At 39.5% G+C, this 18,716-nt stretch overlaps 1 long non-coding RNA gene across 1 annotated transcript; it reads left to right on the top strand.

The window, feature by feature from the left end:
- The first annotated feature begins 204 nt into the window (after positions 1–204).
- LOC121513462 lies at positions 205–7,744 on the top strand. The gene is made up of 3 exons (XR_005992209.1): positions 205–4,378; positions 5,426–5,489; positions 5,987–7,744. It is a non-coding gene; the product is annotated as an uncharacterized LOC121513462 (long non-coding RNA).
- Positions 7,745–18,716: the final 10,972 nt, after the last annotated feature.

Raw genomic sequence — 18,716 nt, 5'->3', positions numbered from 1 at the left:
ACCTTTTGGGCTTAATTTATCATCCTTTCCAGTAAAAGTCCATGGTATTATTGCTTTCGCCATTGGGTGAGTACATCAGGAAGTGAAAAGGTTAATGTTTGCTTAAAGGATCTGTGGTTTTATGTAAAATTCTTTGGCTAAATATCCCCAAAATTTAACTTTTCCTCATCAATGGCGCCGTTGTAGCTCTGTGACCCACTGACTTTTCGGTATCTGAAAGAACCAGATATTCTACACTTCTGACTTCCTCTTCTGGAGCTTTCTGATTGATGTGGTTTGGCAGCGGCTGGCGCTGAAAATAGACCTGCAGCGTATCTCGAACGAAAGCGGAGCAAAGTGTTGGTCCAGGCATGCACCACTGCCGGTCTGGAGTGCCGGCTGTGGAAATGCTCTGATAGACAAGAGAGGGAGCAATGTGCTCCGCAGTATGATTCGCCAGCGTTTCGTGGCGCATTCGCTGTATGTGGAAATTGGAGGTTAAGCTGAGCCCAGCCACCCTCCTGAGAATCTCATTTCGATTGCTTGACCCTGCAATCTTTCAGTTATTACCCAGAGTTCATGGCCATAGGTGAAGGTTGAAAATCAACCAGTAATTTGAGAGTTTTACCTTTCGGCTTAGCTCCCTCTCCACCACAATGGTGCGGTACAATGCCTGCAATACCAACCCGCCTGTTGATCTCCCTTCTACCCTCACTCCTGACTCCTGAACAAGACCCCAAAGTACTTGAACTCCTTCACTTGGGACAAAGACACTCTTCCCACCCGCAGGGAGCAACCAACTGTCTTCTAGCAGAGAACCATGGCGTCAGACTTGGAGTTGCTGACCCTTAACCTGACTTCAAGTCAAGGGGGGAAATTCACATTAAATTAAAAAAAAAAAAAAAATAGCCAATCTTATTATGGCTCTTATTCCTCTTTCAGTTGTTTTGAAGCAGGACAAAAATTTGATTAACAGCAGTTAGTTTCAGGCCATGAAGCCCAGCCCAGGAACACAAAAACATGTTTTGAAACACACACAAAAAAGTTGTTAAATCAAGATAAAGAAAATGTCGCAAATGCAAAGATACTCAGGGCATTGAAACATTTAAACAGTAAGACACTGAGCAATATTACTGGATGATGTGGGGATTTTCAAACAAACATTACCTGAAACGAAACCATCAAGTCCCCAGTGATAAGATCTGAGGTGTGTTTTTATTCAAATATTGACGCCTATTTGGTTTTACCAGTGAAAACTCCCACAGTTCTGCTGCCAATCAGATATAAATCAGGACTGTAAACATCCTGGTTCAGAGCATGTCACACGCTGGCACTGCAGTAAAATAGGACTTTTGTTTCGTCAACTTCAGGACGGAGAGTGGGTGTGCTGCACACATGACTGAGAATCAATACAATCATCTCTGCCTCTGTTTAATCAGTCCTTGTCTTCACAGCTGTGAGGATATAATGTACTGCAGCAAATTATACTTGGTGTGGCCATGTCTGAAATGTTACCTGTATGATAGCTCTGAGGGCGTGTGCAGGAAGGTGTTGTGAAGAACTGATCCAAACAATACAATTGAATAAACTCAACTGTGGACAAGCAGACAAGCATTATAAAACACCTTAGCATGAAGTTTACATAGAGTCTAAAGTACACCCACACATGAGTCTTTATCACATTCCTCCGGTCTGTGATGTAAGTTTAAACACATGCATGAAAAATGTGAAGCTTCCATTTATAACCTGCATACAGTATGGCGCCTGAAGGCATCACACAGGGTCAAAACAATCACCAGATAAGACAAAAAGGGTTAATTATGGAGCTGGTGTTGTTTTCCTACTGTCCAATTAATAATTCATAATACACTCACTGGTGTTTTCTGGCAGGAAGCATTGATTAGTCAGTAATGAGCTGTTTGGTGGTACAAAAGACAGTCATCAGCAATAGCTTTGCATAGTAACACCGTGGCTGCAATACTGCCATAGTCCCAGTGAGGGCTGCACGGTGGCTTAGTGGAGTTTGCAGGATCTCCCTGTGCATGCATGGGTTCCCTCCAGATACTCCTGCTTCCTTCCACAGACATGCTCAATAGCTGACTGATGGTGCTAAATTGTCCGTAGGTGTGAGAGTAACTACTTCTTTGTCTTTATTTGAGACTTGTGACTGACTGGAGACCAGTCCAGGGTGTAACCTGCCTCTGGCCCTGTGACAGCAGGGATTGGATCCCTCGTTCTAAAGGTATCTTTAAGCAAGGCAGCAAACCTGCAAGAGCTCAGACACTATTTCATGAGAAACCCCACACTCTGACATCTCTTATGTGTATTTTTGACTTATGTGTATATGACATGATGGGAAAACAGACAAATCAACCCCTTGGGGATTGATAAAGTATCTTCTTTGTCCTCATCATGGCTTTCTGAAGAGTCCTAGTGAATCCCAGGGATGTTTGCAATATTGGAAATGCCGTCTCAGCTTAACTTTCAGTCACCCTGGTATTAGGTAGAAAGGAGGAACTGAGATGGATTTTCAGCCTCCTGGTAAACAGCTCCAGTCTGCACACATGGTCAGATCAGTCATGCCCCTATAATAGATAACACATAGCCTTTAAATAATTAGAAGGAATCAGTAGTAAACTAGAACTACCTGGTGATGGCATGCAAACATGCCATGAACCTGCTGTCCGTCAATTTTGTAGCCAATCAAGAGTCAGCTACGTTTCCTGCAAAAAGACATTCAACGGCATCTTTTCATTGCTGCTTCCAGAGATTCTTTACAGCCCAACAATCAACCCGAGAAGCTGGAATGGAGTTCAGAAACATGGTCTGGAACATGATCGTTATCTGCACTTCCATAGAGATGTCTGCATATAGACTACTCAAGAATAGATGGCATCAGATGACCGACAATGGGAGCCAGTTTTATTTAGCTTTGGATTGTGTTCCACTACATTTGCTCTCCACACTGATTCTTTTCCCTTATATGACCTCTTCTCCTCTCACTGGAGCTGCTTTGTGATTAACACTATCTGCTGTGTGTGCTAAATGTGAATCAAAATACATCAGACAGACTGAAGCGGAAGGCGTCAGCATTCCCATTCTTGCCTAAATATAGCCAGAGGGGGGATATATGAGATGACATCCCATAATTCACACAAGTGGTCTTTAACTTGTTGTGCAATCCCAATTACTCATGAAGTGAGGCTTTTATTTAGACTGAATGTTGTCATCCTGCTTTTCAGAGCCCAGATCCTATCTCAGCTGTCAGGCTGTGCTCTAGACAGCTGCAGTGACACAACCAGAAGTGAAAAAGAAACTTATTACAAACCGCAAGTGAGTAAAATATGAGTAAGGACTGCTGTAATCAGGATTCTTGGCTGTGGAAAGACTTCTACAGGACCTTATATGGACTGAAAGAATAAAAAACACTAAGGAGCTGTTCCTGCCAGATGTATACAACTGAATCACTGATTAAATGGACCAAAGCTCAGAATTTATGCGCTCACTCTGTTTGAGCTGAGTCAGGATGGAGCGTTGACAGTTCTCAGTAAGGTTTCCCAGATGGAAAATGAAGTCAGAGCTCCATGTATTTCCGCTGACTCATTCCATCACACAGGCATGCCTGCTGTCGCCATGGTGCTTTTAAAATACTGCCGGACAGTTTGCACTGTTATGATAAGGACCAAAAAAATGTTAAGGAAGTGGCTGTGCTGTCTTTGTGCATGAGTATGCAGATGTAAGATGTCCCAGAAGTTATTCGACTGGTCGATGAAAGCAGATCCAGCTGTGACTGGCCAGCATGGACCACTGAGTTGAATCAAGCCCAAGTCCACAGTCAGCAATGTCACCCAAAAACTGGGTCCAAACTGGCCTGAAACAGCGTAGTGTGCACCCGGCTTAAGCAGTGTTGCTAGGCACACTTATTATAAGCAACTATGGCAAACATTATGGGGGAATCTCCCAAAGTGCCTTGTGAATCATAAAGAGGATGGTTTCTCAACTGTCAAAATACAAATAAATAAGGTTTGAAAACTATTGCCTTGTAGGCACTGGGACAGTTTGTGGCTGAGTGCGAAGCAGTTGGGATGAGTGTCAACACCTCCATGTCTGAGCCCATGGTTCTCTGCTGAAAAACAGTGGGTTGCTCCCTCTGGGTAGGGAGAGTGTCTTTGCCCTAAGTGAAGGAGTTAAGCACCTCTGGATCTTGTTCATGAGTGAGGGTAGAAGGGACGCCTCCTGGTTGCCTCCCTGTGGAGGTTTTCTAGATGTTTCCAACTGGGACGAGACCCCGGAGTAGACCCAGGACTCACTGGAGGGATACTATATCTCATCTGGCCTGGGAAACCCCAGAATCCCCCAGGAAGAGCTGAAAAATGTCTCTGGGGAGAGAGACGTCTAGGTAAACTTGCTAAGCCTGCTGCCACATCAACCAGGACCTGAATAAGTGGAAAAAAATGTTTGGTTGGATGGATGGATGGATGGATGGATGGATGGATAGATGGATGGGTGGATCAATGGATGGATGGATGGATGCATGCATGGATGGATGGGTGGATTGATAGATGGATGAATGGATGGATGGATGGGTGGATGGAATGGACAGGGGATGGATCGATGCATGGATGGATAGATGGATGGATGTATGGATGGATGGATGGATGGATGGATGGATGGTGGATGGATGCATGGATGGATGGATGGGTGGGTGGATGGATGGATGGATGCATGGATGGATAGATGGATGAATGGATGGATGGATGGGTGGATGGAATGGATAGGGGATGGATCGATGCATGGATGGATAGATGGATGGATGTATGGATGGATGGATAGATGGATGAATGGATGGATGGATGGATGGATGGATGGATGGGTGGATGCATGCATGGATGGATGGGTGGATGGATGGATGGATGGATGCATGGATGGATAGATGGATGAATGGATGGATGGATGGATGGATGGATGGATGGATGGGTGGATGCATGCATGGATGGATGGGTGGATGGATGGATGGATGGGTGGGTGGATGGATGGATAGATGGGTGGGTGGATGGATGGATGGATGGATGGAGGGATGGATGGATGGATGGATGGATGCATGGATAGATGGGTGGATGGATGGATGGATGGATGGAGGGATGGATGGATGGATGGATGGATGCATGGATGGATGGGTGGATGGATGGATGGATGGATGGAGGGATGGAGGGATGGATGGGTGGTTGGATGAATCCAAGATTTTCCATAAGCGCACTCCAAATTGAGTGTTAGATAATATCTCCCAGAATGCCTTTAGAATTGTTGCCAAGATTCCAAAGTTATGAAAACAGTCTAATATCATAATTCAGTGTTGTTTCAATGGATTATGGATGTTTTGATTTCACAAATGCCTTTTTTATTCCCTTAGTGGAAAATTTACCACTACTCCTTCATTCTTTCAAAGGGGGGCACTCAAAACAACAGTAAAGGCAACGTGGTAGAGGTGAACTGGAATGAGCGTGGTGAAGGTATAAAATTCAATATGTGACAAATCCATTGTTTTTTTCCAGGGATGAAATGTTTTTCTGTTAAAGTAATGTTTTTCTCTGAGTTGTTTTTGCATTAAATGAACTATTTTTTCCTGACCCTCAAGGCCACTGTACAAATTTCTACAAATTGTTATATTTCAGACTGTTTCCCAATTTATTTCAACAGTTTTTTACTATTTTGTTTAACTGACATTTTTGCACATTGTTTTATATTTACATCCTTATGCTTTTACCTTATAACTGTATTTTATACTGCTCACATTTATCCTATGAATAAATTAAAGTTTTGTCTTATTCAGATTTAGATCTCACTAAAAGGACAACTAAATTTGCCCTTTTCTCAGAGTTTAACCTCAGTAAATAGTGAGTCTTTTAGCTAAACAGTGAGGTCAGTTTCCTGCAGGTAAAAAGATATTTCCTGTTTATTCTAGAGTGTTTGCTGAAGACTGATGTAATTGTTTTCTGACTTTCTGCAGTTGCTGCAATGTTAAATAAAGAATAACTGCACTACACAAGAATGAAAACGCCACCTGAGGGAAAAGCATCAGCCTTTAAGAGCGTCACTGTCCAGTTCTACAGCAGGAATCCTCACTGCACAGGATTGAACTCTGGTTCTGGATATCTGTGGTCACTTTATTTTCATGACTTTATGCATCTATCCCACATTTCCTCAGTGAAAGCAGCACTTTTTAAAGCACATGCATGTTCATTTGCATTGACGCTTGCACATAATAGTGATTTTTTTATTTGATTCTGTAGAAAAATAAAAGACAGAGGCGGATGGTCAAAGAAGCAGACACAAGCCATGCAGGAGGTAAATGTTCCTAAACCTCCCTGCTAGCCTCCAGCATGTTCCACTGTCAACTCAAACATTCAAATACATGCTAATGACAAGAAACGCAAAGACTTACAAGATTTTCAGTCTGCATGCTCATGTGGTTCTGTGTGCACCTATGTGATTAGAATGAGCTGCTAATATGAAATAAAACACAAGTAGGACAACATTGAGGATCATTCTGATTATTCAAAAAGGATGCTCAGTGTTGACAGCACTGACAGATAGAGCAGGATTCTCTGCCTGGTACTAACAAAGCAAATGTTTATTTTTATTCTTAATTGCTTAAGTGTACGATATATTATACATGCCTTTCTATTTATTAAGGCTTTAAAATCATTAAATGTGGAATTTATTTTTTTCCAGGGGAAAAATGAATTCTGAGAGTTTTTGGATTTTTAGATTTTATTTTGTTAGATTTTCTTTAAATAATTAATTTCTGCTAAAATCACTGAGAATTTTCTGTTGTTGTAAATCATTTTCTGTTATTCAGTCCTGGCAAACCTTGTCTGGGTTAAGGTTTCTTTATCTCAGAATAAAGCATAAAATTTTATTCAGTCATCTTTTTTAAAAAAAGAACAAGAAGTGTTCTAAAAATCTCATATTTTCACTTCCTGTTGAAGTGATTTGCTACACTTTTTTAAATGCTTAAAATTTTTCTGCCCAGGATGTGAATTTATTGTAAATAAACTTTGATTTAATGCAGTAAATGTAAACATTGTTGATTCATATTTCATATTATATTTAAATTATACCTCACTTTTTATGTAATGCTAAATATTCTGTCAGACTTTCTTTTAACAAATGATTTTTTATTTTCAGAGTTCTTTTAATAATTTTGCTTTATATTTAGAGCTAAATAAGGCCAGAGGGTGCTGGAAGGTGAATATGTTGAAGTTTGAATGAGGGGAAATTAGTTTATAATTAAGGGAAATTCATTAAAATCAGACTGACATTTACAGGATTTCATTTCTAAAAATGAATAAGTGTTTTATATTTATGATCAGGACTCATGTTGGTTTAAGAAATGAATTCAATCAAAGTGGAGAATATTATTAATGTGTAGTAATTTTGTTGAGATTTATGTTTGTCGAGCATTTTTGTCGTGAACATGCTGAATGTTTGATCTCCATTTGTTGGAAAGACGATTGTTTCCTGTTGTAGATAAATGCTGACAGTATGAACTTCAGTGAATACGATCCAGTCTTTACTGATGATATTTTGCTTTGCACTTTATTACATGTTCAATATTGTTATTTCATGCACCTTAAAGACTGTGATGAATGTATGCAGCACTTTGTAGCTGATGATAAATATGAATTTTGTTTACTGAGAGAAAAAATCAAATAAAGTTGTTTGGCGTGTGGGTGAGTTCTGCACGTGCAATCGTGTGTCTTCATATTCTGTATTTCTTCCTCCAATGTTTGGTTTACGGACTGTGCCTTTAATTTCACGTGTGTGTAGGTGGATGTCTCATTTTAGAATAAAACTCCTCAGCTCTTTGTCTTGTGGATGTTTCTTTACACATGCAAATCGGGTTTTATCCTGACTTTAACCATGTTGTTCACTTCTCTTAAATCCTCTCCACGTCCTCCAGCGATGATTTTGGAAGCAGACGTGTTGCTTCAGTCTTTTCAGTTTCTTTGAATAGAGCACGGGCCTGTGGGCGGGCGGCTGTTTTTTTTTTTTTTTTTTAACCCTGGCTGCAGTTGTTGGATGTCTCTGGGGAGGCTGCTGGATTATGGAGGGGATTTCTGCAGGATTTCAGTGAAATAAAGGAGAGTGTTTTTTTAAACCACTGAAGAGCTCTCCTGTTGCATCAACCAATCACAAAGCCTGCAGACCTGACGTACCCTTAAGTGCTGTTTATATGCATTTTTAACGGCAGACATCTCAGGCCTTAAGCTGTGTATAATAGAGCATTGCATCATGAGAATGTCTGTGAGGGTTTAAGCCTTTTAAAACACTGGTGGCCTATTTTCTTTTTTTATCTAAATGAACCACATTACACAACCTATGGAGGGGTTTTGTCTGAGATGAGGTCTTATATGGAGGCAGACGATCCCATCAGCTGATGAAGATATGACAAGATGGACTTTGAGATGCTTCCTGAGGCTGTAAAAGTGACATGAGGACATCTGTGAGAGACATGGTGGAAAAAATGAGGCTGCAGAGAGAGCAAAAAAGCTCTTCAAAGTGGAGATTACTGAGAAAATGATCAAGATTTCTAAGGAAATAAGAACAGATTACAGAGAAGAAAACAAGCAAATCCCAGGGGCTGCAGTCTCAGACTGCAGCAATCTGATCCAACATCAAAATACTAACATGTTCATACGGGTATCTGACCATCAAGCAAAGGGAGGCAGTCACCTGAGGCCTCCCGCTACAAGGAGCCTCATATAGGTCTGCATCATATACGAGGTATACGTCTCAAATCTGACTTGCAGCTCCTTTCATTCTGGTTAGGTGTGTGATCTTTTCTTCTTTTTCCTGTTTTTATTACTCCCTTATGTACATAAGTATAGGCACAGAATTTAATATGATATAAATAAACATAAATGTTCATATGGGATGGGTGTATTGTGTGTTTTACTGATAATTTCAGTTTATAAAGTATCCAGAAAACTGTGTTGGAGAAAAAAAAAATCTGTCTACAAATCCTTCATGAAGCAGAGCTGTCCCATCTAAAGACTGACGTAACATTTATGACCATTAGTCATTAATGATGAAAGCTGACAAGCTCTCATCAGATGTGAATCATGATTTTAACATATGGGAAGTTGTAACAATTTCATACACTTACACAAGAAATATGACAGACTGAAAATTTTCCATCTCATTCATTCTACTGGCTCTGTAACGGTTGTAATTCAAAGATAAGATATGTTCTAGATAAGATGTTTTACAATGCCACAACGGGAAAGTATCCTACTTGGATTTCCTGTATGTGGGTCACAGTTTTCTACTGTATATCCGTCCAACCCCCTTGGGATTCTGGGGTATTTTAGTACAACTGATGGGAAATTTCAAAGATTAGCAGAGATTTAATCAGTAACCAAAGTAGAAATAAATAAACTGGTTAAACTCTTTCTGAGGTTGTTGTGATATTATAACTTTTATTAGCAGAATCTGTAATTATAACACAAAATCCATAAAAATTGATCACATTTTGTTTACATGTGACCCAAAACCAAACATTTCAGTCTCATGAAGCTTGAGGGGACTCTGTGAATATGCTTAACTATTTTTCCTTAGGTTAATCCATCTAATTTGAAGTTTCTAAAGCTTCCTGAGTCAGAGATTAACTGTGGCATCTTTATTTTTCGACAAATTACACATACACACACACACACACACACACAAAAAGCACATGTATTTAGCCTATTTCCAATCAAAAACATCTAAGTACACTGATTTTTAAGGTGGCATATCATTTTTCACCTATATGAACGAGCTCTGGGTCTATTTGAAACGTCTGTGCCATGCTTTGGACAAAAGTATGAAACTGATCAAGCACCTGTGAAGGTTTTTGACCCTGTTTAAACCAGCTCCAAAAGCCTTTCTAAGGTTGCTCAGTGTTGGTGTTTGTCTCTTTTTTGTTGCAGGCTGTGCTGACATGAGGACTTCCACATAATCACCCACACTGTGCATACTACTGTGGTGCCTCTGTTGGCACTTACATGCAATAACATGCCACAGTCCCTTCATAACACAGGGGAATGCCCCAAATTATGATATTTTAGGATTTTATTGAGAACCTTTACAAATTGATGACAGAGAGGGGTCACCAGATGCCTTTTAAAAACTAAGACTATTTTAAATCACACTGTTGTGAATTTACACCAATTTGAATGTCAACTCTTTAAATTCGCTTTTTAACACCAATTCAGCCAGTTTTAGCCCATTTTTGCCACTTAAAATCCATTTTTGTCCATTTAAGTCTTCCCATCACTTTTTTCTGCCTGTTTTTGCTTCTTTTAAACCAATGCTTGCCACTCTTTGCCTATCGTTGGCTCTATCAACCACTTTTTACATTCCTTTTTGCCCATTTTAACCACAGTTAACCCATTTTTTGCCAGTTAATAACAATTTTTCATCCCAGCCTACCTAATTTCCACCATTTTTTTGCAGTTTAAAGCCATTTCAGCCACTTTTTAATCCCTTTTTACCACTTTTTGTGCCTGTTTTTTTGGCACTTTATCCCATTTTTAATTATTCTTTCCACTTTTATCTATCTTTTTTCCACTTTTAACTCATTTATTTTCTTTAACAAGCCAATTTTATCACCTTTTCCACCATTTTTTCCCATTATCAAACAATTTTAGCAATTTTTAACCCATTTTAAGTATGTTTTTATACCTTATTTTCATTTAGAGAGGGCTATTTACTACACAAATGAATGAATAAAGGTACTGTATTTGTTTCTTTGATAAGAATGGTTATCTTTCAGGTCAAATATAAAATACGGTCTTCACAGCTTAACTTCACAACAGACCTTTGTTTTTCTAACCTCCACAGACCCCTCAGTTTAACTGGGTCCCTGAAACCTTCCCCTTTATCCCTCCTTATGGACACCCTTGTCTGCACACGACTATTCTTGAATGTTCATGGCTGTGTTCAACCACCTTCAGGTACAGTGTGGGTCCTCAGTCTCTGGCACCTTTGTTTTGGGGGTTGAGAAAAAGGTTGAGAACCCCTGGTCTAGAGTGGCCCTAATACATTGTTGTAATAATGAAAAGTTAATACAGAGACCTTTTTTCTTAGATGCAAGGGAGAGGGGGAGGCTTTAGGAAAAAGGGTGGGAACCAGTGCTCTATGAGGTAACAGGGACAATTGGAGCAATGGTGTGGTGTGCCAATCGACATAGACATACAGACAGTCATGCCACCAATAATAGTAGTAAGATAAGCAGAGGTGTTACTAAATTAAAGATATTTAAACATCCTTTGCATGCAGATTTGCCACTGGCAGTTTGGCGGCCAGGTTGATGAAGCAGCTGGATGTCAAATATCTGGCACAGAGGAACGTGTTTTTCCCAGCTGTTGATGGGATGTTTCTTTTAAAAAAAAAGTTACACCACTTCAGTCTTATGTCATCTGAGGTTGGACTGTGATGTAAACACACATGTTGGTCTATGCAGCCAACAACAGAGCAGTTTCTACGCTGAGCTCTATGTCAACATGTCTCTTACGGCTCCCACGCTTGCATGAAAAACAACTGCAAATGTTGTGTTGAAGCTTTGCAGTTTAGCTTAGAAGCTGTGAGAAGAGATACCTGGTGAAAGACAGGTGTCATTATAATGACTCTCATTGTGCATTACAAGAATAGACCATCAGATTTTGTGTTTACAGACCATGAATGAAGGACTGGTTGGCCTATTTAACAATTTCTGGGTCCGTAGATACTTCACATACCGAAATAAATGTGGAAAAGTAGAAAAAATGTTTGTTTGTTTGTTTTTTTCTCCAGGCATATCCACTCAACCATCCCAGACAAACCTCTTATTTTAAGATGTAGAACTCAAAAATAAGGACTGAATTTCTTTCAGTTGGTAGATATATGGCATGGGGGCAAGCATATTTCCATTGAGTATCTTTAATGAGATGTTTTACCTAAATGAGTTAGCACATCTTAATTGAAGACATGCAAAGCAAAAAAATCTTGCTGCATTGGCAGAGTTTTCTTTACATAGAATGTGGCTCAAACCAAGCACACAGAGTTTTGCACTTGCTTAGACTTGAGATGCTGCAGTGTGTAAAAGTTGCTGACAAAGCTTTGAAGAATTCTGGTTTATTTCTTGCACAAACAGGGTAAAGGATGAATATGAAGGTAAACAAAGCTCTCCCACTGACCTGACTTAGCCGGTAATGAGCTAACTATACCTGCAGAGTATGGGGTTACAAGACAAGACGTGCAGAGCTGCAGGTTGTTTTGCTGCTTCCCGACATTCCTCATTAATGCTGCATCACTTCTTGAGAACATCTTGTTCTGAACTGCAGTAGTGGGGCAGATTTCTGTACAGGGCTGAAATAACTGGTGAAAAGTGCATGTCTGGACTTGCCGTGTCTTACATAAGAGCGCATGTAATCCCATCAGACGTGACTGGGCCGTACATTAACACGGGAGGTTCACGAGATAGAAGGAGGTCAGGAGCTGGCTCCACTCCCAGCCTTCCTGATGACACACCACAGCAAGAACGGAGCAGGAAGATCTGAAGAAGAGCTGCAGGGCATTTTCTGATCATGTATTCTGCTCCAGCATCATTACACACATACTGTATGGACTGAATATTTTAACACATTCAGCAGTAATGTTCAGCCATAGTGGGGTAGCTTTAACGTCCACATTTACTCAAGTTTTCATGAGGAGAACACAGAAAAAAATTGGCTTTTAGATGCTGTTTTACTGGTACATACTTTTGTCTTCATACACATTATGTCATCACTGTTTACCTGACTGGGGTTTGTATAGTGAAGAATGCATGGACGTCATCTTAGGCATGCACTGTTTTAACATCAGCAAAGGTAGGAAATCAGTGTCATCATACTTTTCTTTAATGGACCAGAGTGAAGGGAAGTGGAAACTACAGTCACCAATTGCTGTTTTGTTTTGGAAATGTCTGCGTAAACACGGAACCACTGAAAACAACTGAAAAAGCTGTAGTATATATGCCAGGCCCGTACGTGGCGCTGTATTGCTGCTATGGAAATGCACCAAAAGAGAGAAGAAGATCACAGAAAACTGACGCAAACTTTCTTCTAGTTGCCCTTCTGGTTGTTCTCCTCATTGGATTTAAGAACATATGGTGTGTGCGTTTCGTGGTTATGGTAAAGGAGCATCAGATTTTGCTGTAAAATCCATAACAAGCTCAGTAGCCTCTGCAGCATGAACACAACCCTGTAATCCGCCATTGTTGTTTTGGCCAGACCCGTGCAGGCGTTTTAAGAGAGCTACGCCATGTGTGAAGTAATCGTTTTAAGAAAGATGCGGTTGGCGAAACGTAGTCATTTACGAATTTGTGCACTCTAGGACCCATTTTCAAAAAGTATCTTTACAGTCACCCAGAATGCCGTTTCCACGAGGATGAAATGCCGATATGGCAAAAAACTTTTGTGTAAAATTCTCCTAAAATTCGTCTCCGTGTGGTCGGGGCCTCAGTCTATAGACTTGCGACTAAAGTTTTTACATTTTACTCTGACGCGTGGACGCATTCTGGTCTCCCAGAGTCAAGAAATGAGAAAGCAGAAAATGTGATGGACAAAAAACAACATGCAAACCCTGCCAGACTGCAGTGGCAAATCCATCGATCCATTTTCTTCACCGCTTTTCCTGTTACACACCCACAGTACCAGAGCGGTGACGTACAAAGACAGACAAACAGCATGCTCACTCTCCCACCTACAGCTAATATAGTCACCAGCTAACACAGGAATGTCAAACTTAATCACAGCAGGGGCCGAATCCTGAATTTGGGTCCAACCTGAGAGCCAAACAGGGTCAACATTTAACCATAAACTGTCAACCTCTCACTAGCGATGAATTATGCAGGGAAACAACATTTAAAGGCTCAAAATCTGAGATAAAAATTCAAATTTATTAGCTCAAAAGGTCAAAACATGGCTTTAAAGTCAAAATAATGTTTTTTAAAGGCAAATATATCAGAAAGCTGAATGATTATTAATGGTCAAAACTTGAGATAAAAATTTAAGATCATGAGTTTTAACGGTCAAAATAAGAGATACATTTCAAATCATTGGTTTATAACATCAAAGCGTGTGAAAATTTGTAAAATTTTGAGTTTAAAAGGTCAAAATATAACTTAAAGTTTAAAATTGCGGATACAAAAGGTCAAATTATGAGATTAAAGTCAAAGTAAGGAGCTAAAAATGTCAAAATGTGAGAAAAAAAATCAAAATCATGAGTTTAAAAGGTCAAAATATTACTTAAAAATGTAATATTGAGGACATGAAAGGTCAACAAGTAAGATAAAAAGTCAAATTCGTGAACTGAAAAGATCAAATAATGAAATAAAAAGTCAAAAAGATAACTTTGCATCATAACTGTGAGATGCAAATTAAGAGTATGAAACCAAAACAGAAATGTATTTTCCCATATTCCTGACTTTTTATCTAATTGTTTTAACTTATTCCCATTTTTATGACTTAAGGATATCTTAAACCATCAGGGTAAAGTTTACCTTTTTAAACCAGAGGAAATCTGCAGACGTCATACCAGTGGGCCTGTTATAATAAAAATATGATATGATCTGGTGGGCCTGGTCCACGGGCCACTGTACAAGAGGCCGGTGCATTTATGGTGAAGACATTAGCGTGGATGCTGCTAAAGCTCCAGTTTTATCAGAACTTGATGGCATTTCTTCATAAAAAGAAGAACAAAGAACAGCAGTGAGTTGTTTTCTTCTCAGAAACGACAAAAGTCGTGTACTGACATGTCTATAGTCGCCATGCTTTGTGTTATTCCTCAGTAGCTGCGTACGCGCACCTCGGTCACGGCTACGTCACGTGTTTTGTTGCTCTGATTGGCCCGTAAAGATGTGACAGAACGTTCATCGTCAAACGAACTGGACTATTCAGGAAAACCGGAGTTTGTTTAAAGTGGACCAAACAGCTCTGGTGCCCTAAGTTTCCAACTGCAGGTGTTACTTTTTTTTTACTACAGTTTATTGGTTGTTTGAGGGGGGAGGGGGATTAATGCTTCAATAACTACTGCACCGTGGAATTGTTACTGAGATATTATCATACCGTGAGATTTTGATACATCCCAGACAAGTTACACCTTGTTGCTCTAAGTAACAGGAGAACACACATGAATTATAGTGGGTGCATTAGAGGAGCAACTCCTGCATTGTGGGAAATGAAATGTTTTTTGTCGCTTATGGCAGCCACATATCATCTGTCTCTGTTCTACAGGATCTTACCTGAATCCCAGTTCAAACCGGGTCATGATACTCTCTGTCATGTTACCAGAGAATCCAGGTATCATGTGTCACACGTTGCCTGTGGTGATCACGTTTCAGTCATTTTGGCTGAAGCAATCTACCGGGACAGTGTTGCAACTGCTTCTTTGGTATCTAGACAAAAAAAATTCTCAAACTGGGGCACAGTTTAAAAAAAAACTGGATTTCTCCATTTTAACTAGAGATGCAGGATTTCTACTTATCTTTTCTTGAAATAGAGACATTTCTAAAGCGTGGAACTCCTTGTGGTCTAAGTGATGCTGGATGAGTCATTATTTCACAGAAAAGTAGCGGTCAGTGATGCTGAGGACTGAATGAGGACATTGTGTCCCATCAGTGACTTATTCATGTGTACATTCTGTTCCAGACAGGCTGATTGCATCTGTTTGATTCAATGATGTCAGAGAGGCATTGTTGTTCTATTAAAGGAGCAGTGTGTGGTGTTTGTTTGATTACCCCAGTTGTTAGGTGTCACCAGAACAGGCGGCTGGCTGGCATGTTTGTTTTTCTTGCAGATTTTTATGTGATATGATCATGTTAGGCTCAACAAGTACAGTAATGTCTGTTATGAAGACTTCTATCCATCCACATGCTTTAACTGCATGTTTTCTCTATCCTGTCTCACTTTGATCTCATTTCTTCTGAAAGCTCCCTCTTCAGGATTATAGCATGACATGTTTTATTTCTGCTTCTGTCGCCTTCAGGGCTCCATGAAGGGTTTTCTTATATTTGCATGATTTGAACTTGGATCAAGAACATTTGCCAGAGGCTTTGAAACGAGTCGGCTCTTTGTTGTTCTTTTAACAGTCTCCTCCTTTCGCTTTCATCATATCTTTCTTTTCATGGTTTGAGTCGGTCTGATCTCTGGTTTTGTCTGTTTTATGCTCTAACCACTGAGGAAAAATCCCCCTTTCCTTCACCTGCTGTAGTCTTATCAGGAGACGATCCGTGTTATTACAGTTGGGAATTTCAGGTCATAAAGGGTCCGTTTGAGAAAACTTTTTATGGTATTTTCACTTTCTGTTAACGTGGAACTCTTGAAAGGTTTTTCCAGTAAAGTCAGTGGGGATGTTGCTTTCTTTTCATGACATTGACTTATGTGGTATGCACGTTTTTCCATATTTATTAATGAATAATCCAGAAAAACTTCAGATCAAACATTGACATGCATCCATCAGTAAACCAGCAATGGATAGTCTGGCCAATCTCAGTTACAACAGGAAAGGCCACGTGAGTTTTCAAAGTTAATCCATTTTTACATTTTTGAGGAACCACATTTCAAACCTCTAGTTGGGGATATTTCAACTTCAGAGGAAACTCACACGTTTAAACACATGACTTAACTGAGTTTCATCAGTGAACCTTGCAACACCATGGACATTCCTCAGCAGATGAAAAATCATAAATCAAAATTGTAATTAAATTTAAAAAAATGATATTATATCACTGATAAAAAGAAAAGACAAGGACCACATATGTATTAATCTCCTATTATCCTATATGAAGACATCACATTTTGCACTAACCTGACACGCCAGAAAAAACCTTCAATACGAAGCGTTTGGGAAAGGGCATAGGATTTGAAAAAAACTCGGAGTGTGATTGGATGAATGTTCTGACTGTCACATCTTTACGAGCCAATCAGAGCAACAAAACACGTGACGTGGCCACAACTGAGGTGCACGCTTGCAGCTACCGAGGAATAGCGTGAACCTTGGTGACTGTAGACATGTCAGTACAGAACTTTTGTCATGTTCAAAAAGAAAATAACTCACTGCTGCTCTTCGTTCTTCTGTTAATGAAGAAATGTCAAGTTCTGATAAAACTGGCGCTTTAGCAGCATCCATGCTTTTCTCTTCCACCATAATTGATCGACCTCTTGTCGCTGCTCGCATACGTCAAAACTCTGCCGCACCCGAAAGTACTGTCCTTCATCGCTGATTGGTCCTGTCACTTTCTAACCTGGCCTAAACTGTTCAGATGGGAGCTTTGCAACATGGATTCGCCAGTGAGAAACAAGGAAATGGGCATATCCATCTGCTTTGCAAGGTTAATTTTGCACCATTTTACACCTAATATTAATGTTTTTAAAAGCAAACTCAAGACCGACCTTTTTAGTCTGGCTTTCAACTAAATTTTAGATCATCAACTTAATTTGTTTGAGTGTTTTAGCATTTTATTTTTAATGTCAGGACTGTTTTAGTATTTTATCCTCTTATCATAATATACCAAGTTATTTTCATGTTTTAGACTTAATAAATACAATTTATTGAACAATTTTAGTGCCTTTATTTTTACCTCTGCCATGGAGGTTATATGATCAGGTGGGTTGTTGTTAGTTTGTTTGTTTGTTAGCAGTATTTCTCAAAACATTATAGACAGATTTTGATGAAATTTTCAGAAAATGTCAGAAATGGCATAAGGAAGAACTGGTTAGATTTTGGGAGTGATCTGGATCACCGCCTGGATCCAGGAATTTTTTAAAGGATTCTGTACTATTGGGAGATAGGGCTAATGGTGGAGGTCAGCACTCTCCGAGTGCTTTTCTAGTAGTATCTTTTATTGTTCTGTTTTCATTTCATTTTATTTTTATTTTTTAAATTTCATTTTATGTTCCTTTGTTTTTAAATCTTAATCTCACCTCCAGTGTTTCCTTATTTTTAATTTGAAGATGGCGTTTCCTTGGTGCAAATGTTCCTGCTCTTACTGAATCCATGATACAAAATGGACTTGGTAAATGGATTTGAGCTTGTATAGTACTTTTCTAGTCGTCTGACTACTCTGCGCTTTTTGATAAACTTGCCAATATTGTGTTTGGATTACGGGGTGGGGATGAGGGGACAGGGATGGGGTAGGGTGGAGTGATGTTTATTTTTTCTTTTTTTGTAAATTTTGTTTGTGTGTAAAGCATTTTGTGCTACATTGTTTTTTAAGGAAAAAGGGCTATACAAATAAAGATTGATTTTGGCTTTCCTACAACACAGTAAAAATTTCTGCTGTTGGAATTTTTGAGATAATTGTCTGGAATGTCCACTGAAGGTTGGGAAAATTTCTGGGAAAAACTGCTTTGACTGTTCTTGCAATTTCATGGGAATTTGGGGAAAGTTGTTTGGTAATTTGGGGATTTTTTCTGGCTACTGTCAAGCCTTTTCCTATAAATTCTGGAAATGTATTTGTTGTTTTTGGGGGGGTTGATTTGGAATTTGAGGGTTTGAGTTTTTTTCATGGAAATCTCAGAGAACTTCACAAAGTTTTAGGGGGATTTGCTTTGACATCAGGGGACATTGCTTTCACATTTTCAGGAATTAACATACACTTATGGGGGGATTTTATTATTATTTTTAAAGGTATATTTGGGGCATTTTGGTGCCTTTATTTGGTAGAGGAGGATAGT

The sequence above is a fragment of the Cheilinus undulatus genome, linkage group 8 (genome assembly GCF_018320785.1).
Source record: "Cheilinus undulatus linkage group 8, ASM1832078v1, whole genome shotgun sequence".
Taxonomy (NCBI): domain Eukaryota; kingdom Metazoa; phylum Chordata; class Actinopteri; order Labriformes; family Labridae; genus Cheilinus; species Cheilinus undulatus.
Note: the sequence above shows the minus strand (reverse complement) of the source record. Positions and strands in the feature narration are given on the sequence as shown.